The following is a 10,385-nucleotide window of genomic DNA, read 5'->3' as shown; positions in this document are numbered from 1 at the left end:
ACATTTTGTCATAGCAAGAAATAGAGCTGGAAAGAGCCTCGTCTATAACCTGGTCCAGCGTGAATCAAGGCATTTTCAAATTTTAGCCAACGACAACAGTGCTTGTAGGTTTAGAATCTGCAGTTTACCATGATGGTGCATTTTCATGTCTTTTTTGTCATGTTGTGTTTTTCCTTCCTGCCTGGTCTGAAGTAGCCTGTGTTGCAATTTGGTTTCAGGCAGCATTATGACAGTGTCACGCACAAGGTAGACTCATATGTCAGATGTACAGGAACGGAGTGTTTGTACTTCATGTTAGAGGGCCGTGACAAAACTCTTTAATTTCTCTGCTGCCAGCCCTCCAGGTAGAGCCATCTTTCTAACGTCTCCCTTTTTTGGAGGCAGTAGGGGTATTTTTACGCTGACGGCGGAAGACGATCTTTACTAGATAATTTTTAAAGTCCATTCCAAACGTAAACCTCGATTCTTTGGAAGAGGTAATTTTAGATTTGAAAGCAGGAACAATTGTAGAAGGCGCGGGCGGGGCGGGGCCGGAAGGGACGTGCGGCGGCGGTGAGCCGAGCGGAGCCGAGCCGAGCCACGCCGAGCCGAGCGGAGCCGGGCCGAGCCGAGCGGAGCCGAGCCGAGCGGAGCCGAGCCGGGCCACGCCGAGCCGATCCGGGCCGGGCCGGGCCACGCCGAGCCGAGCGGAGCCGAGCCGGGCCGGGCCACGCCGAGCCGAGCGGAGCCGAGCGGAGCCGAGCCGAGCGGAGCCGAGCCGGGCCGGGCCACGCCGAGCCGAGCCGGGCCGGGCCGGGCCACGCCGCGCGGAGCCCGGCAGGTGAGTGCGGACGTGCCGAGCCGGGCCGGGCCGGGCCGGGCGGCGCCGAGCCGAGCGGCTCACGGCAGCCTCAGCCGTGCCCGGAGCGGAGCGGCGGGCCGGGCTGCGGACGCGGGGTCGCTGCTCGCCCGGCGGAGGCGGCGCGGGGGGCGCGGGGGTCTTTCGGCGGAGGGGCGGTCCCGGGCTGGGCTGTGCCCGCCGTTCGGCCGGGCCGCTCCTGCCCCGTCAGTGCCGGGAACCGGGAGCAGCTGCTCTGTTGCTCGAGACAGAAGGTTGAGGGCTCTGGAGGGAAAGAAATGAGCTCGGCCTTAGAAGTGCCGGGGTGCCCCGCACACCGCTGTCTCTGGACCCCGCGGACTTCCCACAGCCGGACACACTCAGGGGCACGTTTTCTCGGCGGTCTCAGGGCGTTACTGCTGCGGGCAGTTACCGGCACTGTGACATTCCAGTTTGATCCCCTGCGAGCACCAGAACTGGTAAGAGATGCACGGGCCTCATCCATCCCGACATCTGTGAGAGCAGAGCTATTGCTCCTTTTGAGGTTTTTTTTCCTCACTGGTCTCTTGTGCCTACTTAGAAGATTTCTCCATACCCAAAGAAAATATTTAAACCCTCCCGACAGTTGCATGACAGCTAACAGTCACTCCCTAGATTTTGACCCGACTTTGTGATAACCCTGTGTTCTTCACATAATGTTTCTTCACAGCAGACAGAACAGGATCAGATGAGAGGTTTTTTTCAAGTAACCCAATAGCCCTCTGAAGAGAGTAATCAAACTCTAGATAATGGAGACTTAGGCAAAGCTTGCATGGTTTACCAAAATTATTTGACAACTGTTTCTATACTATGAAGTCAGGAGTTTTATTTTTTCAAAGGAAAAATAACTCAAATATTCCCATATACTTATAAAAATTTTCCACGTGCTTTCACCTGTGCCGACTCTGTACCCTAAAATGGATGGATACTTGGAGTGTTTACCTTCTTCCTCTTCCCAGATTTGTTCTTGAGGATACTGAGAAGAAATTTACAAAGGGTTAAAATAAACTTCTTTTCTGTTCTGTAGTAAAGTATTTATGTTTAGTCACTTCAGAAACAATATTACCTGTTCCATATTTGTGTCAGTGAATACTATTTGTTGTGTAAACTGCTTTGCTGATTTCTTGTTTTGCTGTATTTCCTTGCTCTTCTAAGCTACTATTACGTCATGGTTGTCATAAAAAATGTGTTCAATAGCAAAAGACGCATCTTTCAGGTTTAGCTTCAGTAATTCTTCAGCCGTTCTTACTGCGTGTTGTGTTACTAGGAATACAAAAGCAATGGTATTTTTATGTTTTTCTGCAACATCTGGGAAGAAATCATGTGAGAGTCACTGTGCATGATACTCTGAAAAGTCAGTTCAAGATGTAGTGAAAAAAAAAAAGTAAATAGAATGGAAGAAATTATCACTTAAGGACTGAAATCCAGAGTAAAAGACCATATTATGCCAGTATATTAATCCTTTCTTCGTCCAAATTTGAGTACTCTGTTCTCTACTGCAGTTCTGGACTCTCGCTTGGCTAGCATGCAGCACTGTGTTTGGGCTAATCAGGGAGGTGGAGGAAGAGCAATGGAGATCATTATTATATATGAAATAGTCTTGATATATGGAAAGCAAGAGCATCCTATGCTGATGTATTAGTGGCAGTGTAGTCTAAGGAATTGATATGCTTCTCTCTTGCCGGTGCTTATATTCACCTGTATAGATGGGTGGGTCAGTCAGTCTCTGACCAGAATGTTACCATGATCAAGCTGTCTTGCTTGGGGACAGAAATCGCGGCTTTGATCAGAAAGGGTCACAAAACTGGTGCACCTCTGGTGCTAGAATTGTTCAGGCACAACTCAAGCGTGACAGTGGATGGAGGAGTGAGGAGGGAGGTGCACTGCAAGTCTGTTAAATCGTCAGTAGTGTGAAGGTGAATAACCGCAGTCTCCACAGAGCTGAAAGCTAGTAGAGTATTCAACTAGATTTGATTGCTTCCTTGTCCTACCCATTTAGTTTGTCTGGGCATCTGACAGACTCCTGTTCTACCCATGAGTTTTATTTTATTTGTTTTCATGAGGGATGTCTGGAAATTGTACAACCTTCATTTGATGGATGTAGGGAAACTGGAACAGAACTAGTTGTAGATGCTAGTTGTGTTATTTATTTGTTAACAGCTGGTGGAACCTGATGTTCTGCTGCTCAGTGCTCAAAACAGGTGGTAGAAGAAAGTCACAAGATTTGACTGAGGCAAGAGTAAAGAGATGATAGGAGGAAGGAAAGGCTTGAAAGAGCTAATTAATCCTATCTAATGGATTAATGCTAATTGAACCTCGAGTGGTTATACCTTGAGGATTAAACCTTTATTAGTGGTTTAATCATGCTTTAATAAATTAACCTGCCCTTATTTTCTTCACTTAGAAAGTTTGATTAAAGCAGCTACTCTATGATTCTTCTTTTGTCTTTTTAATTAGCTGGGGAATAAAATATTTACACAGAGATGTACTTGTGTTTCTTGCAATTATGTCTGAGATGCAGATTGGTGGACTGGAGCATGTGTGCCTGCACCTATGGTTATTACCATCAGGATAGTTCCATGCTTTTTCTTGAAGATGGAACTCTCTTTAGGATTACTGAAGGTTGACTACCATTACCTGTCTGAAACCGCAGTTTCACATTATTGCTCACTTCTTAGTATGCTTGCAAAGTACACTGAGGTAAGTAACTGCTGATCACGTAGGAAATCTGGGATTCCGTGCTGCTAACAAGGATCCTTCCATAAAAAACTACTGGTTTAATGTAGCAAATGAAAGTACTGATTTATTTTGTATGCATTTTCTCTTACCAATTTGATATCTATTTGAGTATCTGAAAAAGAAAAGCACCTCCTCAGTATCTGCAAATGGTTATGGGAAACCTGTTGCTTTTTATTTGTTAGCACAGTTTAAAGAAGTTGCACAAGCTAAAAATTGGCGAGGTGAGCTTAAAATGAGAGCACTTCTGTTTCTTGATAACTATTCAAAATGAAACACAGAATATTCTGAGTTGAAAGGGACCCACAAGGATCAGCAAAACCCACCTCCTGAAAGACTTGACTTACTATAAAAAAAGTGTTTTTTTAATTAAAAAAAAAAAAAAAAAAAAAAAAAAAACTGCTGTGATATACCTTTAATCACCATTCTGGTTTTCTTGTGAGTGAGTACCAACATTCTGGTGTTGTCACTGGTTTTATTCTGCAATTGCTAATAATTGGAGTGGGGAGAGCAGGGCTTGACAGTAATTAAACCAAATTCAACTTCTGGCTAAGTAAAGATCGCCAGATAGTCTTCTAACAAAGTGATTACCTTATTTTTGGGGTATGTTTTTTTTTTTTTTTTTTTGTTTGTTCGGGGTTTTTTGAGGGCAGAAGGATGGGGAGGATCTTGCGGTTTTGGTATTTTTTCTTCTTTTTAGAGGGAGCTGGGAGAGTTGTTTAATTTCAGTTGTTTGGAGAGAGTGATATGTTAATGTCAGATAACTGGATTATGTGAATTGGATTTTCTGTTAATTCTTGAGACACTGAAGTTTTTCCAAATGTCTTGAAACTCCACACCACATGAATATTCTTCATTCTTTGTGAAGTTTTCTCCACAATTTTGGGATCTGCATTTAAGATTGTTTCCTGATCCCAGAAGGTGATGTATTAACAATTAAAAAAACTAAACTAAAAAATAAACAGCCCCCCAAACAAATAAAAATAGCCTAGAGAACAACTCTCTTGCAACAATATGGGAATTGATACTCTTGGGATTTGTTTGAATTCTAATAGGAATATAACTGGTATTACAGGTGAGGAAAGAAAACAGTGTAACTAATGTCTGAGTTAAATTGGGGGACTACTGTGGATTTTATGGTGTCTTTGAAGATGAAAAACTGTAGATTTGTGATTTCTGCAAATTGCAGTAATGAGTGCTTGCAGATTACACTGAGTTGACAGGAGTGTTTATCTGTTGTGCAGTTTGGCTCTGCAGAAGGATCTGGACAGGCTGGATTGATGGGCCAAGGCTAGTGGTATGAGGGTCAACAAGTGAAGTGCTGGTCCTGCTCATGGGGGACAACAACCCCATGGAGTGCTCCAGGCTGGGGTAGCAATTACAGGAAAGTGCCCAGTGGGAAAGGAGCAGGGGGTGCTGGTCAACAGTAGCTGAATATAAGCCCAGGTGATGAAGCACCAGTGGCACCTGGCTTGTATCAGCCATGGTGTGGCCAAATGCCCAGGGTAGTCACTGTTTCCCTTTACTGGGCACTGGTGAGGCTTGCAGCTTTAATCTTGAAGTCACTTTGGGGGCCCTTCACTGTAAGAAGGACAGTAAGGGACTAGAGTGTGTCCAGAGACGGGAATGGAGCTGGGGGAGGGTGGGGAGCACTCCTCTGTGAGGAGCAGCTGAAGTAGCTAAAAGGTTTCATACTGAAAAGGAGGCTCAGGGAGAAACCACGTTTCTCTGTAGACCTCTGTGACAGGAGGATGCAGCCAGGTGGGAGTCTAGCCGGAACCAACGATAGGACAAGAGGAAATGGCCTCAAAAGGCACCAAGGGAGGTTTAGGTTGGATATTGGGAAAAACATTATAAAAAGGTTGGTCAGGCGCTGGACCCTTTCACTGCTCACAGCAGTGTATCCCTGGAGAGACCTAAAACACTTGGCAGTGCCTGTGGCAGCTGACACGGCTCTTCCCGGCTGTGTAGATGTGACACTTAGGGTTGGATTAGGGCCACCACAGTTGTGGATTGGCTGCGTCCAAGGCTGCTGCAGACAGGGATTAGTGGACTTGATGGTGTTAGGCTTGTGGTTGCACTCAGTGATCTTAAAGCTGTTTTCCAAATTCCTAAATGTGTGCAGTCCACACCTACTGTGTGCAATTCTGGTGCCATAATGTAAGGAAAATACAGCTACTGGAGAGCATCCAAAGAGGGCTACAAAGATGGTGAAGGGTCTCCAGGGAAAGCCATACAAGGAGCTGTTGAGGGCGCTTGGTTTGTTCAGTCTGGAGGAGACTGAGGGGAGACCTCATTGCACTCTGCAGGTTCCTCCTGAGGGGCAGTGGAGGGATAGGCAATGAACTCTGCTCTGTGACCAGGGACAGGACCTGAGGAAACTGCTGGAGCTGTGTCAAGGGAGGCTTAGGCTGCACTTCAGGAAAAGGTTCTTCCCCCAGAGGGTGGTCGAGCACTGGAACAGACTCCCTAGGGCAGTGGTCGTGGCCCCAAGGCTGACAGACCTCAAGACGTGTTTGGACAATAGTCTCAGACGCGTGATGGCTGAGACTGTCCTGTGCAGGGCCAGGAGCTGGACTTGATGATCCCTTGTGGGTCCTTTAGTGCTCAGGATAGTCTATGGTTCTAGATTACCCCGATTCTCTTAATTTAGAAGTGAATTCAAATGGGATATGGGAGATAAGTGGAAGGCAAGCCAGCACTCTTGCACTTGTGCAGAGGTTTGGGCTGCAGTGGAGAAAAGAAAGGATGTAAACGGCCTAAGGAGCTAAAGCCGCTCTCATCCCCCGTCTGCACCAGACTGCAAACGTGTGAGAGCGAGGAGAATCCAGGTTAAGGGAGGCCGCTGTGGGGAATGGCTCAGCAGCTTGTGCTGTGAGTAGGGCTGTCTGGACTAGTCTGGGGCTAGACTAAACAGTTGTTAATGCTGTAACTTACAAAGGCCAGGATCGGGTGCTGCAACGTGGAGTGGAATTACATCATCTGCCGGTAGCGCGGGGTGGGGAAAGGCTGCGGGCGGGGGCTTGACGTGGCTGCCACCGCCACCGCCGCCGCGGATTGGCTGCGGGGCTCAGCGGGGCCGCGGATTGGCTGCGGGGCTCAGCGGGGCCGCGGATTGGCTGCGGGGGTCAGCGGGGCCGCGGATTGGCTGCGGGGCTCAGCGGGGCCGCGGATTGGCTGCGGGGCTCAGCGGGGCCGCGGATTGGCTGCGGGGGCTCAGCGGGGCCGCGGATTGGCTGCGGGGCTCAGCGGGGCCGCGGATTGGCTGCGGGGGGTCACCGGGGCCGCGGATTGGCTGCGGGGGTCACCGGGGCCGCGGATTGGCTGCGGGGCTCAGCGGGGCCGCGGATTGGCTGCGGGGCTCAGCGGGGCCGCGGATTGGCTGCGGGGCTCAGCGGGGCCGCGGATTGGCTGCGGGGCTCAGCGGGGCCGCGGATTGGCTGCGGGGCTCAGCGGGGCCGTGGAGGCGGGAGCGCGCCCGTGTGTGTGTGTGTGTGTGTCCCGGCTCTCCGCGCTGCCGCTCCGCGGGCCCGGGGTTCGCTGCGCTCGGACGGGCCGAGGGCCCCGGGGAGACCCGCGCGCGGGGAGGCCGCCGAGGGTCCGGCCCTGCCGCCTCTGCTGCTGCTGCACAGCCCCTCTTGTGCGGCAGAAGTGATTTATGGACTGGGTCTGGCGAAATGGACTAACACCGATTTCCTGCACGCACTGCCCTGTGAGGCACCTGTGAAGGGTTCCGAGGCCAGGACAAGGTGCTGCTCCGCCGCGCCAGGCTCTACTGCCGTGGCCGCACTGTACTGCTGGGATGCGTTCTTGAGAGAAAGGAATCGCATGGTACTTGCTGCTTTAAATCGCCTCTTCTCTGTAGGGATACCATCTGCAGAACCCGGGTGAACCTATATGCAAGCTGCTCTAAAGACCATTTATTTGAAGTTTTCCTTTATTTTAGTCAGTCCTTCTGAACTGGCTTCCCTCTGAGAATATTTCTAGGGTTAAAGTTTGTACGAAGACCTGCTGATCGACTTTTTTTTCCCTCTTACGGACGTTGCAGTTGTTAAGGTAATGAAGTGGTTTAAATAGCAAAAGCTTCTGAATGTTACAGAGGCTTAAAATTTGTGTTGTGGTAAAGGCTTACTTCATTGAAATTGTGTGCATTTCCTAAGTGTTTTGCAAAATAGTTCCATCGATCAGATTTTGATTTCCATATTTTCGCTTGTGGAATGTCTTAACACTCAGATATTTGCCTTTATATCTAAAACTGTGAAAACAGTTTATTTAGTTTAATTTATTCGCTGCAAATAATTGTGGACATGCTCTGCTGCAAACAGACTAAAAAACTGTTACAGACTGTTGTTTTTCAAGGCACAAGTTTTAGGATTTGAGATCACCGATTGCTTTGGAAAGTAACTAAGTCTCTACACTGATCTGGAACAGCATCTAAATGTACTGTGCTACGTAACAGTTGTTTTTATGATAATAAATACATGAAAACTAGATCATGGTATTGCTTTCTATGAGGAATAATACAGGGATAAGTTTCATTATTTAAAGAGATGATAGGAAAATGATGGTTTTACAGGTCATGTTTTTGGAGACTAGTTTGGAAGAACTGGATTTTTCTGATCGTGAAAAAGCTGATGCTAGGAGGAGTACCTGAATAATGCATTTTTGGTTTTTTTTGTTTTTTTTTTTTTTTTTAATTGCTTCCTTCAAGTAAGGCAGGAAAGTTACTTTTTTAAAAATTATTTTTAGTTATACACCTTTTTAAAATTTGTTTGTCACTGAATGTCAGAACCGTTTCAGCTATGGAAGTGGTGGAAATGGGAGTGGAATGGAAAACGAGGATTGAAATCCTCATTTGAAATGAGGATTCAAATCCTCGATTGAGTGAGAGAAGAGAAGGAAGTTTGATTTGCCTGTAGATTATATCATATGGTAAACTGTGCTCTGTCTGTACTTTCTGGCAGCGTCCATTTCCATTTCACATACTGATACCTGCTGCTGCTTTAAACTCTCTGTTTTCTTGTTAACTTTTTTTTTGCCATTTCTCACAGGCTAGTTTCAAAAATATGCTATTTTTTCCTAATCTTTTTCCTTCAAAGATCTGCACTGTCTGACACTTCTCACTCTTTATTGTCTGCCTGCTTTTAGCAAAGCTGAGTCTGGCAAAGGGAAACAGGAGACAGTCTTCCAGAAGGACAAGGTTGCTCTTAGTTGCAAGCAGCCTGTAGTGAGAATGTGAAGTGATTCTCCAGCAGATCAGTAGGAGCAGCCAAGGAGATGGTGCAGCTTCATCTGGCCAGTGTGGGTCTGTATTATGTGACAGCAAAGTACCAGGTGAGGTTATTACTATAGCAGGAGTTGAAGGTCTGACAAGAGAAGTAACAGGAAGTGTCTGGAGGTGAAACTTCTGGCAGAGTGCCTGTTTCTGTCCCTTAAAGGGCATAGTCTGTAGAGGGAGCTGAAGGGGAGGAGGCAGTTCCACTCAGGGTATTTGTGGTGGGAGGGGTTCTGGATAAAGAGCCTGGTGTTGGCCATGTCAGCTCATGTCAGGAGCTGCTGGATTTTGACCATTTCTGGGACCCAGCTAAGACCCTCTTGAAAAGACAGTGTCTGACACTAGAGGTCAAGGTGAGCCTCAAGGTGGAAGGCTGAAACATGAATAGTGGGAATTGTGCAACCCTGGAGGAAAGCACATGAGGTGTCTGGTAAGGGTTCAAAAAGGGAATGTCTAGTTAGTACTGTTCCCCAGCTTCTTTAAGCTTACCCTGTTATGAGAAGAAAACTTTGACTACTTGCTTAGTTGCATGATCTGCTCAGAGTCCTTTGTCGGCCTCATCCTGGCGGTGACCAATATTGCCATTTCAGATGAAATACAGAACTGGAGGACATTGCAGATTAATATAATTAAAATGCCATGCAGTGTACGCTTTACTAGACAACAGAGGAGGAGTACTATGTGCTGGTGGCTGCCTTGTCTAATGTAGAGGTGTATATTTTGGTAAGGATTATAATGAGGGATAGTAATACAGTGATGCAGGGTAATCAAGACCCCTTCAAGTGCTTATGTAGACATATGCCAGAACTGTCAGTGCTGTGAATGTCCTGGTAGTTTGTAATAGCAGTCTTCCAGTGCAGTTACTATAAGGTCTCCTTGTCCTCTCTTCAATGCTTTCTGTGTACCATAATTTGTGCAGTTTTGTTTTTTTTATTTCAATGGTGCTGGGAAATGGATTGAAAGCAAGTAAAGGAAGCAAAGCTTTGTAAAAAGGGAAGGAGAGGTTTTGTGGTTGAAATACTGTCTGGGAGAACTGGATTCTTCTTAATCTCATTTGTTTCCTTGGTGAGATTAAATGCATTGCTTGAACTAGACCTGTCGTAGGAAATGGCTAATTGTGTATCCCTTCATTGCTGTGTACTTGCTCTAGTGAATTTTAGAATTAGAAGAATCCTGAATATTTACAGGTTCAGTCAAGGGAAATTAATGCCAAGTGCTTGGAAATTTTTGTCCTTACTTGTAATCATGGATTAGATCTTGTGATTTGATAGTGCTCAGGGAAAAGTGAATGAGCATATTTTCTATAGGGCTGAGATTCACGAGAAGTATAGTAGATGTTCTGTTGTGGGGTGTACAGAGAAGTCTGTTTGATACAACCTCTCTACTTTTTTCTTTTTCTTTTTATTCCAGGCTTCTCCATGAAAAAAAAAATTACTACTTTTATCCATTGTAGGTACTGTTTACTAATAGTGTTTTCCCTTCTCAGGGAGCCATGTTTTATTCTTCACCTTTAACAAA

The sequence above is a fragment of the Sylvia atricapilla genome, chromosome 8, assembly GCF_009819655.1.
Source record: "Sylvia atricapilla isolate bSylAtr1 chromosome 8, bSylAtr1.pri, whole genome shotgun sequence".
Lineage (NCBI taxonomy): Eukaryota > Metazoa > Chordata > Aves > Passeriformes > Sylviidae > Sylvia > Sylvia atricapilla.
The sequence above is the reverse complement of the archived record's forward strand: the minus strand, read 5'-3'. Positions refer to the sequence as shown.